General features: G+C 41.2%; 1 pseudogene; it reads left to right on the plus strand.

Annotated features, from left to right (window-relative positions):
* The window catches only part of LOC102864452, a 17,960-nt pseudogene extending 13,083 nt beyond the window's left edge, over positions 1-4,877 (plus strand).
* Positions 4,878-5,944: the final 1,067 nt, after the last annotated feature.

Raw genomic sequence — 5,944 nt, forward strand, 5'->3', positions numbered from 1 at the left:
ATGACAAAGCAAAAATATTACAATGAAAAGAAATTGTGGTACATTCACAAAATGGAACACTATCCAGAATGCAGAAGCAATGATTTTGAAAAATACTATGTAACTTGGGAGAGGCTGGAGAGCATTATCCTGAGTGAACGAATGCAGTCTCATAAGGACAAATACTGCATATGACCATTATTGTAAAAAAATAGGATAACTAGGAAAACATATATGGGAACTCAATAGGAGGAGGGGTTGGAAAAGAGGGGTGAGGATAGGTAGGGTTGAAACCATAGGGTTGCACAGCTTGGTGTGTGGATGGAGGGGGGCAGAGAAAGGGGAAGGATCTTAGCAAAAAAGGATAATGATTGGCAAGGTCCAATGGTAACTGATTTTATGAAATATGATGTATGAGAATGATTATATAAAACACAGTGTAAATGAAGAATAGTGTAAAATGCAATGTATACCAAACTATATAAGCAAACCAATGGGGAAAAAACCCCACAATCATCCATAACATTGTAAGAAAAAAAAATTAGAACATATGAGAAAAAATCTACCCCCCAAAAATAATAATATCCTAGCCTCCAAGGAGAAACTTGGTTTCATCCTCTTCAATACAGAACTATTTGTTTTCTTGGTTGTCCATGATGTATGTTCAAGACTCTTCTGCAGCACCACAACTTAAAGGCACTGATTCTTCTTCTGTCATCCTTAGTGACTGTCCAGTTCTCTGATGCATAGCAAGTAATTGCAAAGACCATGACCTGGATCAGGGGCACGTTAGTCTCCAGACTGACATCATTCTCAGTCTTCTGGAGAGGTCCCTGACAGAAGATTTTCCCAGTGCAATTTGTCTTTAGTGTTAAGATAAGCTATTTCAATTTCACCTTATTAGTAGAAATAAACTTGTTTAATTACTATTCTAAACAACAGCAAGCATGTTACAAAGTACTGTGTTGAGAGAAGGCATATATAAAGTGTGCAGCAACATGCTGGACTGTTCATGATATTGTTATGTTATGTTATGTTATGTTATGTTATGTTATGTTATGTTATGTTATGTTGTTATGTTATATACTCTACCATCAAGTAGGAGCTCCTGCTAAAGGAAAAGTACGAATGATGAGAAAACGGGCTTGGTAGTGACTTAGTGGCACAGTTGTACTGCACTTGACTTCTAACCAAACCTCAGTAATTTGAAACTTACCAGCTGTTCTGTGGCAGAAAGATGTGACAGTCTGTTCCCATAATGATTACAGCTTTGGAAACTCCACGGAAGAAGTTCTAACCTGTCTAATGGGGTCACTTTGAGTCAGAGTTGACTCAATAGCACCCAACGATGCAGTGAGTTAACATTCTAAGTTGGCTCTTTGTAAGGAGATATTGAATACATACCTACCAGGGAGTTCTGGTGGCCTAGTGGTAAAGGAGTTGCACTGCTATCCAAAAGGGATGCAGTTCCAATCACCAGCTGCTCCATGGGAGAAAGATGGCAATCTCCTCCTGCATGATTAAACTCTCTCTGAAAGATCGCTTGGAGGGTCAGCTATGGGTCAGTTCCAGCACAACAACCACCCATTCCCATGTTTGCTGACTATTGAGAAAGAGAAACTTGAGATTCATTTATAAATGAGACCATCTTAGCACACAGTGAGGTAGCTTGATGTAAAAGATCTTGGGATTACTTTCATAATGAAACTTTGACTTTGCCAGGATTAAGCAAATCATTAACTTCTGTCTGAGCTTTGATTCTTGAGAGGTTCTGGGCCTAGAAGCAAGGCAGAGATATGAGGGAAGATGCCAAGATGGGCAAGCATTCCTTTGGAAGACATCTGTCTCATGTGAGAATACCTCATAATTTTCAAGCAAGTGAGAAAGAAGAGGAAAGGGAGGACTCTGCAAAACAAAGTGGAAGAATGAGATCAGGATACTGGTTCCCCTGGACGTCTCCATTTAACAACAACAGCCTCCTTCCATCTCTTGACCACAAGTCAAGGTCACCAACCTTGGACAAGATAGAGAGCAAAGGACAAGATAGTCAACACAGGACTTACTGCTTCCAGGTATGGGCAATCTCGTCGTCCCTCGCATCTCAGCCCTATGCACTGCACGATCCTTTGCAGTACCTTTACACTCTACCCAAACGTCTGTGAAGGATCCCTTCGCTAAACTATCCTTGAGTTATTTTGAGTGTGCTGTGTCCTACGGGGACTCTAATTTAAAACATCATTATGCTTTAAACCATGTGACTGTTCTTGCTAGCCTGACAGTAACTGATGGAAGTTACCAAAGTAACCAAAGTTTCCAATGTTAAGTACTATAAAAATCTGTTAAGTTGTTGTTGCTGCAGGTGCCACTGAGTCACCTATGACACACAGAGACCTTATAAGCAAGACATGTGACCCTTGCCCTGTCTTATACCATCCTTACAATCTCTGATTTGATTGAACCCATTGTTACAGTCACTGTAACAATGTTTCTTGGCACAACTTGGTGAGCACATCCAGGGCAGCATCTGATAGCTGAAATATGTCAATTGGTATACCATCTATTCCTGGGGCCTTATTTTTTGCTATTTCCTTCAAAGCAGCTTGAACTTCTTCCTTCATTCAATTACTTGCTAAGCATTTACAATGACACTGTGAGAGGTAGGTATTTATTTATGAAGAGAGTAAGAGACAAAAATTCCTCTTCTCATAAAGCTTACATTTTAGGATGGTGAAGAAAGATAATAAATGGGAGTGGGGAAATCTGAAGATTATAATTTGGGAAATGAGTAATTATAATATGTTAGAAGGGCTAACTGTACTGGACAAAATAGGGAGTAAGGAAGTTGGGTGGCATACTCAGGGGAGAATTCACTGAGAAGGTGAAATCTGATCAAAACCTTGAGGGTTGTGTGGAATTGGCCATGTGAGGGCAGAGCTTCTCAGGCAGGGAACCTAGCAAGTGCAGAACCCTAAAGACAGGATCATGTGTGGTACATGTGAGGACCGGCAAAGAGGCTGCAGCACAGTGAATGAGCTAGAGAATACAAGCAAGGAGCTCAGAAAAGTAATTTAATGATAGCGCCCAAGACCTGTAGGCCACTGACAGGATTTTGGTTTCTATTCTAAAGAGCATAGAGAGCTCTGGTGGCCTGGTGGCAAGAAGCTGTGCAGCCAATTCCAAAGGCACACAGTTCGAGCCACCAAACTGCTCTGCAGGAGGATGGGCAGTCTCCTCCCGTGCAATTAACTGTCTTGGAAAACTTGCCAGTGGGTTGGTTACCTATCAGTCAGTTCCAACTCTGTGGTACATAACAACAACTCTATCGGTATGGGCAGCCACTGAGAAATGGTATGATAACATTTTAAAGGAAGCATGTTTGCCATTTTGTTGAGGAGAGATAATGGAAGATGGCGGCAACTTAGAAAAATTAAGTAGGTATGGAGTTAGATAATGGTCACCCATGGTGGACAGTGTTTGGTGGAGTTTCCCGATTAAAACAAGCCTGGAAGTAGGAGTGGCATCCACTTCTGAAATGGCTTGTCTCCAGAAACTCTATGACCAGGGAGAAATGACCAAAGTTATGTGTTCAGATTTTTCGTTCATAGGGTCGCTTTGAGTGATCTACAACTTGACGGCACTTAACAACAAACAGTAACAATGGAGTTAGACAATGTTTGCAGTATTTCAGGAGAGAGATAACTGAAGACCACCTGGTTGCTGAGGAGGTTTTGAGAAGTGGTCCAACTTAGGTGTATTTTAACGTAGATGTGCGATCAGAGGGGTTTTCTTATGTGGGCTATGTAAGAAATTAAAGTATTAGTGATACTTCCTAGTTTTCAGCCTAAGCAATTGGAAGAATTCAGTTGCTATCACTTGAAGTGGGAGCAAATGCATGTGATGTAGGTTTGGGAGATAGTGGTTCTCTTTTCGACTTGTTATATTTGAAGTGAACAGTAATGAAAATGTCAGAATATTGGCTTTGAGTCTGAATTTAAGTTATACAGAAGACATAAAAACTAGGGATCTCTCCTCAGACAGAGGGCATTTCAAGCTACAGGATTATTATGGGAGTGTACCAAGGACTGTGGGTAGACAATTGACCAAAGTTAAGAGTTGGGGAGAAGAGGGGGAAATCTAAGGAAAGAAGAAACCAAGCTTAATAGAGTGTATTGAGGACGCAAGGAAAGTAATTGTGTCAGATAAGCCAAAATGAAGGCTGAGGTTTGTACCCTGGAGTTACCAATGCAGAGGTTACTGGTAGGTAACCTTGACCACAGTAGATTTGCAGAGAATGAAGGCAAAAGCTTGACAGAAACATTTAAGAGATAATGAAAAGGATCTGAAGCCTGGGGCAGCATATATGGACATCTTCTAAGAACTCTTGCTGTAAAAAGGAGGGAAAATATGGTGTGAAACTGAAAGGTTAGGGAACAGAGTCTTTAAGACAGAAAACCAGGGGAGCTCTGGTGGCCTAGTGGCAAGAAGCTGCACTGCAATCCCAGAGGAACACGGTTCGAATCCACCAGATGCTCTGCCAGAGAAGGAGGCGCAATATCCTCTTGTACTAGTCAGATCTGATTTGACGGTACATGCACACAAAATAATAATAAAGAAAAAAAAAGACAGAAAACCAATGGTATTTTGTATTGGGGAATGATGTAAGAAGATTTTCTTTTTCCTTTGTTATTACAGTTGCTCACAGGCCCCATGTTGTATCATTGTAGACATCTTCAAAGGATGGGCTCTCAATCTACTACTCAGTAAGTAAATGGGCTAAGTAGAATGACGTTGGTGCCTCAGTTGTAAATCTGGCTACTAATTAAAATTCTTTCTTATAGCGGGAAAACATGCTGCTCCAGGTCAGCTTGCAGCATCTCACAGGCATTTATGACCTATGACTCTTCTGGTTTCAAGTGAGGTCTGACTTCCTGCCTGGTTCTCTTGACACAATGAATGGTCAAATTATGTTAAATATTATTTTTTTGTCTCACGGGGTTTCCTATCACCATCTCAATGTCAAGAAAAGATTCTTACCATTGGACCTCTAGGCAACATCACGATGGAGAGGAGACTGAAACTGTCAAGAGCTTCATCTTGCTTGGAACAATTAACACCCCTGGTACCAGCAGTCAGGAAATGAGGAGATGCATTGCACTGGGAAAGTCTGCAGTTAGCAGCCTCTCCAAAGTATTGAGGAGTAATGATGCTTGATTGAGGACTAAGGTGTGGCTGATTCAGGCCACAGTCTTTCTGATTACTTGCTATGCATCTTGGATAATGAATGACAGCAAAACAACTGATGCCTTTGAGTTGTGGTATTGGAATAGAGCACTTAACATCCCATGGATGGCCAAGAGAACAAACTGATATGTCTTGGAAAGGGGGCAGCCAGAGTGCTCTTTGGAGGCAAGAATGAGGAGGCTTTGCCTCACATACTTTGGGCATGTTGCTAGGAGAGTCAAGAGTCAGCAAAGGCGAAGACGACCCTCAGGTGACTGCCACAATGGGCTCTTATGTGTCAGAAGTATGAGGATGACACAAGATGAAACAGGGTTCAGATCTTTTGTTTATAGGGTTGCTATTAGTCATACTCGATGGCACCTAACAACAATGTATCTGAGAGCTCAGCATGCCCCATTATCATCCTCATCACACAATTTTGGGGTGTTAAAGTCGAAGGAAGATGTAGGGAATGAGTCCTTTGTCTCTAATTACAGCACCCCAGTAACTGAGAGATGGGTTCCAGGTTTTCTGACAGGGATGTATGAGTTTGAGTCCATAATTCAAGACATAATCTTCCTCTTTCATAAGGGCAGCACTGAGTTAAAGCTGAAGTGTTTCACCAGTTGTTTTCTCTGCAGTGAGATTCAGTGATTTTACATTTAGAAATTCACCAACAGATTCCATCTATACTTTTTTGGCAAAATTATCCCCGTCTATATACTTTACTCACTCTTTCTGAATG

Source organism: Elephantulus edwardii, unplaced genomic scaffold (genome assembly GCF_000299155.1).
Source record: "Elephantulus edwardii isolate Elephantulus edwardi_28Jun2011 unplaced genomic scaffold, EleEdw1.0 scaffold00057, whole genome shotgun sequence".
NCBI lineage: Eukaryota > Metazoa > Chordata > Mammalia > Macroscelidea > Macroscelididae > Elephantulus > Elephantulus edwardii.